The following is a 15,207-nucleotide window of genomic DNA, read 5'->3' as shown; positions in this document are numbered from 1 at the left end:
ATGAAGAGCTAATAATAGATATGAAAACCGTTTTGTAAATTGTAAAAGACTATAAAATTGTATGGAATTATTATTGTTATACTCTGGAACAAATTCTGCCTAAATGGCTGAAGTCAGGCACCTCTATCGCGTAAGAAAAATAAAAAGAAAGAGCCAATATAATTTCATGAAAAGAATTCTCAATTCTTCCAATTTTAAAGTTGGAAGGAAGCACTGTTTGCTCTTAAAGTGCCACAGAGGGGAAATTGTTTTAAAGGAAAAATTTTAAATCTGATACATAACACAACAAAGTTTATTAAAGAAACTGAAGCCCTCTAATTCCTTCTTTCCTTTCTGGAAAGTCGGTTCATTTGTTTTCGTACACGCTAATATTATGTCCCATCTAGAATGCAAGCTACAGGACAATGAGCATCACCTTCTGTTAAATCTGTCTATTAAACTGGTATATCCTCACTGCCCAGTGTGTGTGGAAGGATTCAGGTTGATCAGCTAAGTCTAAATCCACAAGGTAAAAATCCAAAGTCATGTTTTATGAGGCTCCAAGCTGCCTTGATACTATATATACAGTGACCAGCTGGCTTAAGCTTGGACACAATTTTAGCACATGAAGTCCTGGGGTGGCCACACCTGGGGCACTAAATGATCCAGGCAATGTTTGGGGACCTATGGTTCAGCCAAATCCCACATGTCCTGATTTCCATCTGTATGTTGGTTACCCAAGTGTATGTCTGTCCACCTGGGCCAAATCTGAAGCAGCCAAAAAAAAGTGGGAGCTATAGCAGAAATATCAGATGTCAGCTCCCCTTGGCCCCCTCTAATGCCATCTGTGTCCTCAAATAAGTGCTGAGCCCACTTCCTGAGAGAAGAAAGAAAACTTTCTCTAATTGCTCCCTTTGAATGCCATTGCCAATACTGTAAATGCCAGTAAAATATGTATGCAAAATCTATGTTAAGTCAATGGGGAAAATGGATAATATGAATCACAAAGAGCTGGGTGACTGGTAGCTAAGGGGGAGTGAACTATTAAAAGGGGGAAGGGGAGACGGGGTTGGGAGGGGAGGAGAGAAGAAGGGGGGCAAGAGAGAGGAGGTAAGGAGAGCAAATGAATCTAAAGTGAGAGCTTTTTTTTTTTTCTAAGCAGAAACATACTAGCTGGAATCACCCAAAACCTCACCTCCTAGAAAGTGCTTGCCTTTTGAGGTATTGGGAATAGCCTTTTTACCACCACAGCTGCTATCCGAGCCTTCCAAATGCTTAGGTAAACAGTCAACAGCTTGAAAAAGCACTGACAGCCCTAGCACCAGAACTCACTTTCACTTGGCATGTGGAAAGTCAGGTAGGTGGGATACAGTTCTCCAGAGGCCTCATCATTGCACCCCCAACCCCCACCCCACCACAGCCTTACCTGTGGCATGGTTGGCCACCAACAAGTGTCGGCCCAATTTCAGGTTTGGCAAAGGAGGCTTGCCTGAGATTTTTTGAACCACACTGGTAAGAAAGGAACAAAGGCTGTATTTCAGAATCAGGCTGTTCTGCCTTTGGGCATTGCAACTGAACTCTTCCACACATTTAAGCTTGAAATTCATATTCCCCAAGTTCCTCAGTAGGGCAATTCAAAGTAAGGGAAAAGTACAGGGAGGATAATTTTTTTGTTAGCTTCTTTCTCACAGTGAAAAGATGAGGATAATATCAAGAACATGACTGACAAAAGGCAATGAAGTAGGAGGCAGCAGTTTCAACCCAGATTAACAAGAATGGAAATGAAAGCATCAGGGCATCCTGATAAAAACAAACACAGAAACATATACACCAAGAACCTTTGCAATGTTTCCATTATCTTGATTTGAAGCTCCAGAATGTAAGCACTAATGGTTCCCTAATCCACCCAAGCGCCTCTCAGCAGCCATCACTAAGCCTGACTGACCTTTTCAAATGAATTCCCACTGTTAACCACCTTAGATTCTGAATATTTTTGTCAAAAACAAAAATCCCAGTGGAAGATTTCAAAGAACCAAGAACTTGAATCAAACCATGAGCCTAAAACAGGGAAAAACAACACTAATTTGCTAAACCCCAAACAAAATAGAAATGCTAACAGTTTGAAAGCAGCAACTAATAAGCTAACTGGAACCAGAAAAAAAACCTCATGCTTTCTGAATCAATCAAACTTGTAACAAAGCCCGAGAGTCCAATCATTTCACAAATTCCTGCAAAGAGCACACACATCAAGACTTGGTTTCACCTGCCTAAGAACCCACAGAGGAACCATAAAATTAACACTGGATAAGAAGTTGGGAGAACTGGGTTCTCCAGATTTTTCTGCTGTTGACCTTGGTCAAATCACTTATACTCTTTCCGTCTCAGCTTGCTTGCTTTGGAATGGCTGGGGCTGTGGTTACCAATATCCGAGGTCGAATAGTCTATGCCAATTGTGAAATTTACTCTAGTGACAAAACAGAAAACAATTGTCACAATTTGGCCCTAAATTTCCAAGAAGGAGGGAGGTGGACCACTCCAACTCTCCTCAGGTTTCTGTTTCTAGCTTATTTTGAAATATGCCCAGAGAAGAGTTAAGCAACTGTGCTTGCTTGGCCTTGGGAATAGTCAGCCTAATATTCCTCTTCAGAATGTTTCTTTTCAAAAAAAGTTCCAGGAGCAGTTTGTTTTCTTCAAATGGAAGCTACAGGTGAGTTGTCTGGCCCAAAACAGGAAAAAGGAAAGAAAGTAATCTAGAATATGCTGAGCACCTATTGCATGCCAGACAAGACATGAATACTTTACATTATTTTTTAAATTAGACCTCACAACACAGCTATATGCTAAACATTATTATCTTCATCTTATAGGTAAGGAAACTGAGGCTTATCGATGTTAAGTGACTTGCTTACACTCACGCAACTGGTAAGTGATAAAACTGGGATTTGAACTCAAGCAATCTGAATCCATTACTATACTAACATTGCAATGATTAAAGTCTGAATGACTAAATTCCTTCTGAATTTAGTGATTCATTTGGACTTGCTTAGGGAATAAATCACATGCTGAGTCAATACAGTGAAAACAAACTTCCTTGCATGTGCACTGGGTTGACAATTGTTTAAAATTTCATCAGACAATGTGGTTAAGACCACTGGGCTCTGGAGTAAAACAAACTTCAGTTGCTTGAATTCTGGCTTATGGACAAGGTACTTAACCATGCTGAGTCTCAAGTTTTCTCATCTGACAAATGGGAAAAGAAGAAGTATCTACCTGATTGAGTTGTTGGGAAGCATTAATGATATGATAGCAGCTAGCACAGCGCTTGGCACAAAATTGTTCAATAAATGTATATCAGAGCTATCCTTGTACTCATAAGCAACAGAGCAAGAAAGGAAAGGTTATAAAGAAAAAGAAAACCAGGATTCATTGAACTCAAGTGCTCCTTGGCCTGTAGAACAGACTTAGCGTGAAAGTTTTCAGTGGCCCACCCATACCCTCTAAAACTAAGCTGCATCTTGTAGATTAGCATATTCATGAGGCAACATGAATATACTAATTGGTGGTGCCTAAGTAGTAGCAAGAAGACTTGTCATGCGGTCTGCTGAGCAGCAATTGTCCCTCATTTCCTGGAACCTATCCTTCTAAAGAGAGGGTTGGAAAGTAGCAGATAGAAGTACTGCTGGAAGTACCAGGTGGGCTAAGGCCCTTTTCTTCCCCCAATTCTTCAAGCCCTAGCTTCTCTCTTACCCATTCACTTGTGGCCCACTTCCCATATACTCCTCTCCTCCTGCAGTTTATTCTAGTTTTATCGTGATTCTTTCCTTGGCTCTAGCTCTGTCTCTGTACATCAGCATCAAGTGGTATTTATGGAATGTGTGTCTGGCACTGCACTAGGTGAAGTAGAGGGACACCCAAAAGGTAATTGAAGAGACATGTGTTCCATAGCCAAATAGATCGAAGATACACAGGTAGACTGGAGTTTAGGCAATATAGTAAATGCAGATATAACAAGATGATCTGGTTGATTTCAGAGCACAAAGTAGTTTGTTCATCCAGTCAGTGATATACACACTGAAGAATTAAGAAAAAAATGTACAGTTGTCTGTAACTTAATTTGAAATGCATAAAAAGATGTATAAATGGATGGGTAGGTGATAAAGCAAATAGAACAAAGTGTTAATTATAGAATCTAAGTGGTGGATATAGGGGTATTTACTATACAATTCTTTAACGGTCTCTATATATTAAGTTTTTTCACCATAAGAGGTTGAGATAAAGGAGAAGGATAAGGGGTATAGCTTTCTCAACTTCAAGTGTTTCAGAACAAAATATCGTATTTATATAAAGAAGCATAGGGGCGTCTGGGTGGCTCAGTCAGTTGAGGGACCAACTCTTGATCTCGGCTCAGGTCATGATCTCAGGGTCTTGGGATTGAGCTCTGCACTGGGCTCCATGCTTAGCAGGAAATCTACTTGAAATTCTCTCTCCCTCTCCCTCTGCCCCTCCCCCCCTCAAAATCAATCAATAAATATTTTTTAAAAAGTTTTTTAAAAAAGAAGCATAAATCAAAATAGGACAAAATGTTAAAAATCGGTGAATCTGAGTGAATGGCACGACAGTCCCATATGATTCGTGAGATTTTTATTTAAAATGATTTCAAAATAGAAGGTTAAAAGATAATTTGTTGAATGCTGACCCCTTTTACCTAATGGCTCAGTTGCCATTTTTAGTAGAGAGGATATTGGGTCAATAGTAGTAGAGAAATTGGAAAGAATGGGGGGGCAATAATCAACCCATAGATATACCTTGGGTGCCTACTATATGCAAGACACTATGCTAGGCACTGTGGAGGATTCAAAGACACAAAAAACACACTCCCTGCCCTAAGAGGGCTCACAGTGCAGGTGAGGGCATACCAAAGCAGTGTCTGAAAGGGTAACTGGCTGGAGCAGAGAAATTCCATGAGAGAAGTATGAAGATTGGAAAGGTAGATTGGAGCCAGACTGCAAAAAGTACCAAAGGCCATGCTAAGGAGTTTGGACTTCATCCTATGGATAATGGGAAGCCATTTACAGTATCTGAGTCAGAGAAAGAACATGTTCTAAACCAATGGGCTAGATAGTATAATCTGTTGGAGCACAGGTACCTTCAACATGTATTTGTTTTATATTCATATACTTCTGGCCCTTCTATCTACTTCCCATATCTGGATGTGGCCTTTAAGGTTTTTCAACATTCTGGATGTTGCCCATTTTTTAAATAGCCACTTTATGTCATCTTTCCAGCCTCTGTCCCTTTCCCTCCCCCAGCCCCCAAGAGGAGCTGCCCAGCACTCAGCTCAGCCCTGCTGACTCAGTAAGCAATAAATAAGCCTCATGCAGTTTTTTAAACCAAGTTGCTAAGCTTTGAATCTCTGATTTCCTTCATGGTAATCAAGCCCCAATTACTACTGAGATCATTGATTTGAGTTGGAAAAATGAATATTCAGCTAAGCAACATGTGAAGGAGTACAGGAAGGTATGTCCAATGTGTAGAAGGAAACAACTGTTCAAAGTGATTTTTGGATATTGAAGGAAAACCTAATGGAGATGACACTGCTGAATAGCAGCAAGTGATTAGGGTCAGACCTCTCAAAGATTGCCAAACTAAAAGGTGGTCGTTTTCTGTCTCTAGTTTCCCACCCCACCCCCAGCCCATCCTCCAATCCAGTCATGTCACTCCCACATTTAAAACCCTGTGCTGGCTCACCCCTGCCCAGCTCCTTAGCAACAGATTTCCTTCACCAACTGGCCACCAGATACATTTCCAGATTCTTATCCTGTCCCCCACCCAACTCCCAGTGATTCACACACAGTATCTTAACTTTTTCTAAACTATCCATTCTGACACGTGACTGCTTTGCATGTATTTGGTGGTCCCCCTGCCCACCTTTCCCACCACCTCTTTTTCCACCTGGATTCTAGGCAATGCCCACTTATCCTTTGGGATTCAGCATAGTTAGACTCTGGTCTGTGTTACCCACCTCTAGCTATTCCCTCCATCATGTTTCCAGGGCACCTTATATATACCTCCTTCTCTGAAGTAATACATATTTCCCATTGTAACAAAGTTATTGGTTTGGGTGTCTATCCCCACACCCCTCCCCCCACCCCCACTTAACTGAGAGCTCTTAAGGGCAGGCAGGGACTACTCTAATTCATCGCTATTCCTAGTGCTTACCATAGGTTCTGGTCCTGTATATGTGCTCAAATGTCTATTGAATAAATGAGCTTGAATATCAAGTGCTCCTTGAATTCAAACTCAGCATCTCTTGAAAGGTAAAAATTAGGATATTATGTGACCAAAGTAATTCCGGTGAAGTATGTTTGAGGACTTGACTGAAGGAGAAATGGTGGGAGGACATATTATGGGGTCTTACTGTGGGACAGTTTCTACCCCAGGAAGCTCTTACTAGCAGTTGTTGCTGGCTAAAAAGAAGAGCAGCTGGAGCGGCCAACAAGGGCCCTTACTGGGGATTTCCCCATCGTTATCTTTCACAGTTCAGCACTGAATGAAGTAAAGTTGTTTACATAACATTCTCCACACAGTGTTTTGATTCTTCTGAATTACAGCCAAACTTTCATTTGTGCTCTGCCTACAGATACATTTGGACCAGACTTGTTAACGGGTAGTCACTGAAAGTTCTCCAATTCACATTCTCACCTGTCATTATTACACCAAGAACAACATTTTGTGGGGAAGGGACCATTGAAAAACTGAGAGCCAAAAAGGGGGATAGGGCAGAGCTAATAAAAATGACCTTTTATTTTTCTCCTAGATTGCCAATATATTTCATAGCACTTCCCTCCCGCACTGGTTTATACCGTGTATCTGTAAAGGCAAAAAAAGAAAATGAAGACTTTAGCAAAACTTGACACTTGTAGGCAAGGAAAAGAGGAAGCAACACTGAGGCCTGGAATATAAATCTTTAGACATATGATCCGTTGCCACTTCTGGAAAGTAAACATTGCAGCTATTTTAAACAAATAGCAAAAGCAATTAGCCCCTTCTGTAGACTAAACTGAGGTGTATGCTAAATTTAAAAAAAAAAAACTGAGTCTGTTTTGATCTTCAAAAATGTCAAACTGGTAAACATTTGCTTTTTTTGTACATATAGATCTATGAGCCAAGCCCAGCTTGAGGAAGATTTAAGAGACATAAAATTTGTCTGAGGTGTCTGCCAAATCTCTGCAGCAGAGAGAAACCCTGGAAAAGCTGACACAGTCATAACTCTCACATCACTAGCAGGCTTGAGCAGGGCTGGACGTACACAAAGTCACTGTTCCTTCTCTCAAACTGTTTGTAAACAGAGAAGTAGATCATTTGCTTATCAGCTATCTGGTAGCTCATTTTTGCCTATATATCCCACAGAGGAAAGAGAAAAAAAAAAGACTAAGTTCCTACTGGTACATATCCCAATTTTCAGCTGGGTAGATTTTCATTTATAAGATGGGCCTGCTTGTTAAAATCTTCTCTGTCATTTGCTCTCGCACACTCATTCTTGTGTGTACACTATATCAATCTCTGTCTCTGCCTCTCTGGAAGGCATTAAAAGAGGGTATTTGTAAGTATCTAGTGCAGTGTCTAACAGAATGCTTTGCACATAATAAGCCCACAATAATTCATCAAATGAACTGAAACTCTATCTGTAATTTCTGTATTCAACTTATTTGATCATGGAACAAGAGAATTATAGATTCTTTCTCTTGGAGTATTTAAAAGTGACAATTCCTTACAAAGTAATATCATTTTATTCAGACAATTCATGCTTAGGACTTCTGTCCTTTAAAAGCATCCATTTTTGCACAATGAGTATTATTTGTAAGGCAAATGAAGGAAAGACCACGCTGCAGGATCCTGAATGACAATATGAACACTGATGCATTTTGTAGAGAAAATCAGATATCCCATATTCACCTGATTGTATGTCGTTATGGTAATCCACTACATATGTCTAAGATCACTTAACAATGCAGGAATATAGTGCACGCATGGGCTGCATTCTGTAAATAGGATTAACAGTTGAATTCAACCAAGGTCTTCCCTGGGGAGAGATTGCTGGAAAATACATCTACATGACATTTTAAAAAAATAAATTAACCAATGACATTGGCTCCCATGAGACACATTGTTTCTTGTATATTCAATTCTATCACAGTTTTCTGTAGCTCTCTGCTGACATCCCCATCCCAAAAGACATAGACTTTCAAAACAGGAAGAAAAACAGAGCAATTGGAGCTCTTCTGTCTCTCCTGCATGAAGTGTTAGGTACAGAAAGGAAAGATTTCTGTAAATTAGCACAATGTGAACTGTGACATGGTGAGATCATGTCAGTCTGTACTGTTCTTGTTATGCTGTGGTCACATATAACTTGCCCAAGGGAATGAACAAAGTCTGTGCGTATACTGACTAAGATTGGCAAGGGCTGCAGGAAAATGAAGAGAGCTGTGTTATAGCAGGAGGTTTCGATTTTTTCCTTTAAAAAAATGTTCTTTATGATGATTTTTCTTCCCACTTTTATGTATTTAATTTTCCTCATCTGTAAAATAGGGATAACTAATGCATGTATTTAACATTTTTACTGAGGATGAAATGAAATCCTGGCACACAACAGTTAACCCATATAGTCCACATCAACATTTGGCTAGCATTAACTAAATACCTATTATATGCCAGGCACTGGCCTTAGACACCAAGAAAAAGTAAATCATAGGAGGAAAAGTGACACTGGGGAGAAAAGCAGGGAGCTGATTTTCAGAAGTTTTATAAGCCAATCGAAGAAATTTGGATTCTATCTTGAGGACAATGGGCAGCCTCTGAACTATTTTATATAGCGATGGATAGCTTCAGATTTGCGATTTAGAAAAATCATTCTGTTAGCACTGGTGGAAAATGGATTGGAAAGTAAGCAGGTTGGAGACAGTAGTAATCCAGGCTAGAAGGGGTGTGTGTGTGTGTGTGTGTGTGTGTGTGTGTGTGTGTGTGTGTGTGTGTGTGTGTTGCAGGGTGTGTGTGTGGGGGGGTTGTGCCCCAAACTACGGCAATGATAATAGGGGTAGACATGGGAAAAACATTTTTAATAACTTTTAAAAAGTAACAAATATACTATTATAGATGATTAGAAAATAAAAAGATGCAAAACGTTAAAAATAGAACTCACATTACCTTACCATTTACAGCAAACCACTATTGAATTTTTGTGTTTAACATTACAGGATAAGGATAATTTTCAATGTATGCATGCACGGGGTGTCTGTGTGTGTGGCCACGTGCATGTGTATGTGTGTGTGTTTACACTGGAATTTGTCAGCTTCATAACCTGAATTTTCTCTTACTATATCACAAACAACTTTCAACATCATTAAATATTTTTTAGTAACATCAACTTAAATGGCTACTTAGTAAACTATTCTATAGATATACCATAATTGATTTAATCTAAATCTCTAGTATTGGGGACATTTAAAATGCTGTTTTTCTCTTTTTTTCCCCCTGGGATAGACATCCTGAGAGCTAAAATTTTGGAAATATCACATTTACTTCCTCAGCATAGAGACCCAGAAGTTGAAGTGGTAGATTGAAAGCTATGTCCAATTTTAAGATTTTTGATATATACTGATAATTTCTCTCCAAATTACAGTCCCACTAGCAGCATCTATGAGTGAGAGACCCATTTGAGAGTGATTTCAAGGATGGAGTCAACTGGATTTGGTGGGTGGAGAGGAGGGATGGATCTTTGGCAGGCTATCAGGACAGGAACAATGTGAACTCTGGCAAGAAGAGCAAAGCAATGAGCAGGTCTAAGGAACAGGTGGCTGGGTGGATAATTGATGGGAATGAAAAAGGGAAGGGGACCACAGGAGAGTGGAGGAAAATGAAAAAAAAGAAACCTCTAGTGAAATTATGCATTCAGGTCACTTTAATTTACTGCTTTATTCAGCAAAAGCAGCTAAGGTAGCAAAGAGCTAATTTTCTTGTAACATTTGGCACTATGGTACCAAAGTTCCGAGTTACATTCATATGAATATGTTTATCCATTTTTTTTTATCCAATAACCATTTATTAGGTATCTACCAAGTGCTAAGAGCTGCTCTAGATGTTCTGGGTATGGAGATAAATGAGACCTGGCCCTTGCCCTCAAGTAGCTCACAGTCTAGGGGAGAGCCAGACACATCCACAGACTGACACACTGTAGTGTGGTACAGCCTAGGACAGAGGTAAGTGCAGGGTTCCATGGAAGCCAGGAACATTGTTTCAGGTATGCTTGCATGTGTTTATGTGTGGTGGTGGGGGTGGGGAGAGTTGCAGGAAAGGCTTCAAAGAGATGTTGATATTTGAACTGAGTCTGGAAGGAGGAGTTCCTCAGATGACTAAGGGTCACAGATCATACTCATATTCCTTACCAGTGCCTTGAATATTTGTGCCACTGCTGTCAAGGACACTCAGTAAGGCAGTGAAGATGCCTGTGTGTAATCCAAACCCATTTGTAAAAACAGCCTCCACTGATACCTTCATGTATATATGTCCATGGCCTGATTTGAGCAGTAATATGCGCATCTTAGAATATAAAGGGTAACAGACAAGTGACATACAGACTTTTAAAAATAATTCTGATGACATTGATAGAATAATAATAGTCACCTCTACCAAGTCTTACTAATTCTACCTCCTAAATATCTCTTATATCTGTTCCCTCCTCTCATATGAAGCTCCTTTGGGTCCTCATCATCTCTAGCTTCCTAACTGGTCAGTCCCCACTCCAGTGCATCCTAAAGTAAAAACCTCATTATGGTGCTCCTCTTCTAAAATATTTTAATGTTTTTTATTGCCTACAATCACTATTTCCCAAATTTTATTTGAGTATTATCATATTCACATACCACGTGTACTATCATTTACTTAATATTTGTCTTTAAATGAACATAAAACTTGTTCACTTTCTATTTTTACTAAGCCATTTCCTGCATAACTTTAGATTGATGACATAGTTCAGTTTTATCTTTTATGAGACACATCAGAATATATACTTACTAAAACTTAAAATGTTTGTGGGAGTACAACATAACCACCACTGGCAGACACCCTACAGTTTGAAAAACAATGGCCTATGGGAGCACATCCAAATTTCTTTTTTTTTAAAAAATTATTATTATTATTATTATTATTATTAAGTAGGCTCCATGCCCAGCATAGAGCCCAAGGCAGGGCTTGAACTCATGACCCTGAGATCAAGACCTGAGCTGAGATCAAGACTCAGACGCTTAACCAACTGAACCACCCAGGTGCCCTGAGCACATCCAAATTTCTTAGCACTGCATTCAAGGTACTTCACAAATGAGCCTCAACCTATCCTTCCAGACTCTTCTACCATTACAAACCTTCCTTTCCCCAAACAATCTGTACCCTAGCTATGCTGAATTCCTAAATATTGAATGGACATGCTTTGCTCTTCTATAGCTACATGTCTTTCACGGACTGCTCTTTCTAATCTGGAATGCCTCCCCTCTACTGTTCTCTGCCTGGCAAACTCATTATCCTTCAAGACCTGTCAGGTCACCTCCTTACAGAAGCCTTCTCCCTGACCTTCCCTTACAGTTAGACACTCCTTCCTTTACCCTTCTAATAGCATTTGTCTCTGTTATACTACACATTATCTCAGAATTATGGGCATACACCTCCCCAGCTAGACCTAGGGAGAGCTCACATCTCATACTCTGTTGCATCCTGAACACTCCATGTGAGCAAAGGTCACGGAGGAGACCTAGTGACCTAGGAAGTCACTTAAAACAAAAGCTACAATAAAACAAAACCTAAAGTACTGTCCAGGTCCAGGTAGCTTACATGTAAGACATGTTTTTTAAAGAGAATTTATCTGATTCAGAAATAGCCATACTGACTATAGTTTTGGCAGACACAATTAGCTACAGCTGCAATAGCAGTTAAGCTAATTCGGTTTTGGCAGTTACTTTACAGCATACACATACTGACATAGAAACTAAAAGTGAATCATTTGGGTTTCTGCCAGGATGATCAACTATACTTCACAATAATCTTTCCTTACCACAAATGGAAAGTCAAGAACAAAAGTGAACAGTGAGACTAGTAAACCATGGTGGAGAGAGCATGGGCTTTCAAGCCAGAGATCTATACATCCAAACCCCAACTCAACTCCTTACAGTCCATGTGACTTTGGGTAAATTGTTTCACTTCTCTGCCTTTTAGTTTTCTCTTTTAGAAAACTGGGGAAAATAGTACCTACGTCATAAGACTCTTAAGATAATGCAACAAAGTGCTTATGATAGTGCCTGGAACATTACATGGGCTCAATAAATAGTCATTATTGTTACCCAATGAAATGACTACAATTCAGATAATATGATGCCTAAGGGCAGCAAATACATTTCTTAAGAAAATAAATTTACGGCACCAGGCTTTAAAATGACAACTAAAGAGTGTAGCTAAGAATAGCCACTAACAAAACAGTCTATAAGGCAAAGTTCTTCTTGGGTTTAAATTAAACTCACACCTGGAACATACCACCACACTTCTTTGTGTTCTCCAAGAAATGATCCCAAATCAGGTTCCCCTAGGATGAAAAAAAAAAATCATCCAATCTTAATTTTGTGTCTTTAGTTTTAGTTGATACAGAATAATATCCAAACTATGTGGATGCTTTAAAGTATCCTGTTATTATGACCCCAAGCTTTCCAACACTATTTCTTTCCCAATCTCTCCTTGATGACACCTTTTATTCCAGTCAGGCATACCCACCCTTCACAAAAGTGCTCCCTCTTCTATCTGCCCTTCTCAGATACCAATCCCGGTACCAGAAGGCATTTTCTCCCTCCTCTTTGCCCATTTCAAATCCTCTTTACTCCTCTGGAGCCCAAATTAAAATTCACCTCCTCCACAAAGCCTACCAGGATTAGTCTGGAAAACAGACAACAATGTCAAGCTACAGCACTTCCAGGGGTAGGCTTGACCTTCCATAGATCAACTCCCAACCACATCAGTATTACACACTTTTTGCACGCTTTTGTAATAATAAAATAATTGATAGTCTGTTTCGCACAGTCTACTTTATTCCGCAGTCGGTGTGCCCCCTAATCTTTGTCAGTATTAGTGCTGTATCAGTCCGTGCTGGAAACCCTGAAAGCGCTCGGTTTTTAAGAGGTCTAACTTGCCTTTGACTCTCACCAGAACACTGCACTGAACCTTAACCACATATTTCTCAAAAGCGAAATTTCTACTATCTACTGCTCCCCACGCCTTCTAGAAACTGAGGAGAAACCCTTTCCACTCCAAAGATCTGGTCAGGGAAGGGGCGGGTGGCTGGAAGGGCCAATAAAGAGTGGGTGACGATCTTTATCCCAACAGCAAGGAAGCAAAAAGTGAAAATTTGGCAAAAAGTCACTCCCTGGGCGTGGCGGGGAATTCCCACGCCCCAGAGGGAATTGGGGAGTGTGTGCATTGGGAGTGGTGTGTCCAAATCTGAAATGTAAATTGAGGGAAGACAGGAAAGAGGTCACCCAACTCCTCCAAGTAGTAAGGAGAGTCCAGACGCCGCCCTAAGGAAGACCCCGGTCGAGAACCCTAACTTCAGATCTCTGAGGTGGCACCGGACGGGAGCGGGGATGGACGATGGCGTTGTGAGGAGAAAAAGAGAGCGGGAGAGGCAGAAAAAGAAGAGACGGCGCGCTCCCGAGAATCGAAGCTCGAGGAAACTGGCGGGGAGAGCTCAAAAGCCCACCCCCGACTCCCAGGCCCGACACCCCCTCCCCGGCAGAGGCGGAGCTGGGCGGAGTTAGGCGCTGAAGACAGCGGCCCGGAAGCACCCTCCTCCCTAGGCCCCCTCGGTCCCACAGTCCCCAGCCAGAGCCGCTCGGGCTTTCTGCGTCTCTGACCTCCAGCTCCCCGGCTACCGAAGGGCTACTCCTTATACAGCAGCGGAAAATCGGGCCGGCGTAACAGCTTCTGAGAGCACAGCGCCCTCGCGGCGCCCCACGCCACGCAACTGTCTTCTCAACTCCCCGCCTTGCGCTAGCGTGCTTAGGCCCGGCACTCAGGCCCAGGGGGGACTCTCACCCACATCGCGACTGCTTCAGCGTCTCCTATTGGTTACTGGTCACCAGGGAAGCCGGAGGCCCTCTCCCTTGTCCTCATGGGAAATGTAGTTTTAGGCCGTTGGAGGCCATTCTTCCTGGGAGGCGGGGATCCAATATTGGCATTGGAGGAGAGACTCAAGTGAAGACAGAGGATTCTGTATACCCACAATTCCTACCTCCAGTCCGATCATTCCCACGAGTTCAGATGGCGGAGGGTATTGTGGGTGTTGTAGTTTGTAGTGTAGTGCCCTACAGAATCTCCCTTCTTGGGGTATGGGGTTGTGCTTGTGGGGGTAGATGAAGGTTCTAGATTTATTTTACTAGTGGTTAAGCTATTAGCATTTTAGCGGAAGCCCTTTATGTCGTGATTTAAAATTCTCATTGAATTTTGATTGAAAAACTTTTTAAAAATATTATTTATGCTCTGATAAACTTAGAATAACTGGTCCTTTAAAACTGTCATAGTGTGGGGCGCCTGGGTGGCTCAGTTGGTTCGGCAACTGCCTTCGGCTCAGGTCATGATCCTGGAGTCCTGGGATCGAGTCCCGCATCAGGCTCTCTGCTCAGCAGGGAGTCTGCTTCTCCCTCTGACCCTCCCCCCTCTCACGTGCTCTCTCTCTCTTTCTCTCTCTCTCATAAAAAAACTGTCATAGTGTGTTCTGTGTGAACCATCTGCATTAGAATCACTTCAGAGGTTCTGGGGAAAATGTATACTATGTTTCTACTCGCGTATCACATTTTTTCTTTTAAGTAGTATCATAAGAGGCATAGCAATGTGATCTAAGCCAGCCCAGCAGAAGCCCATTTAACCCATAAGGAAGCCACATTGTTGCCACGAAGAACAGTTGCCACGAAGAACAGTTACCACATCACTGGTGTAATGCAACAATTTAGAACAGGTAGAGAATACAACTTGAATAATAAGAAATAAATGTATATTTATTTAAGAAACTATTGTTTTTGGGGCGCCTGGGTGGCTCAGTCAGTTAAGCGGCTGCCTTCAGCTCAGGTCATGATCCCGGGGTCCTGGAATCGAGTCCCGCCTTGTGCTCCTTGCTCAGCAGGGAGCCTGCTTCTCCCTTCC

The 15,207-nt window shown here is 41.3% G+C and overlaps 1 protein-coding gene across 12 annotated transcripts in view; it reads right to left on the bottom strand.

Annotated features, from left to right (window-relative positions):
* Positions 1-14,128, bottom strand: part of ENOX2 (ecto-NOX disulfide-thiol exchanger 2) — a 279,817-nt gene extending 265,689 nt beyond the window's left edge. For 5 of the 12 annotated variants that reach the window (XM_073879139.1, XM_073879138.1, XM_025852567.2 and 2 more), the window contains exons 1-2: positions 13,923-14,126; positions 12,545-12,604 (exon numbers count right to left, since the gene is read on the bottom strand). The gene's annotated coding sequence lies outside the window, so the exon portion shown is untranslated. Of the gene's footprint in view, positions 1-1,405; positions 1,483-12,544; positions 12,605-13,922 lie in introns of those variants that run through there. The other 7 variants (XM_073879141.1, XM_025852568.2, XM_073879143.1 and 4 more) reach the window with 6 other exon arrangements.
* Positions 14,129-15,207: the final 1,079 nt, after the last annotated feature.

This window comes from Callorhinus ursinus, unplaced genomic scaffold (genome assembly GCF_003265705.2).
Source record: "Callorhinus ursinus isolate GAN/ISIS: 27379988/994484 unplaced genomic scaffold, GSC_fseal_2.0 scaffold33, whole genome shotgun sequence".
Classification (NCBI taxonomy): domain Eukaryota; kingdom Metazoa; phylum Chordata; class Mammalia; order Carnivora; family Otariidae; genus Callorhinus; species Callorhinus ursinus.
This window is presented reverse-complemented; position numbering and strand designations above follow the sequence as displayed.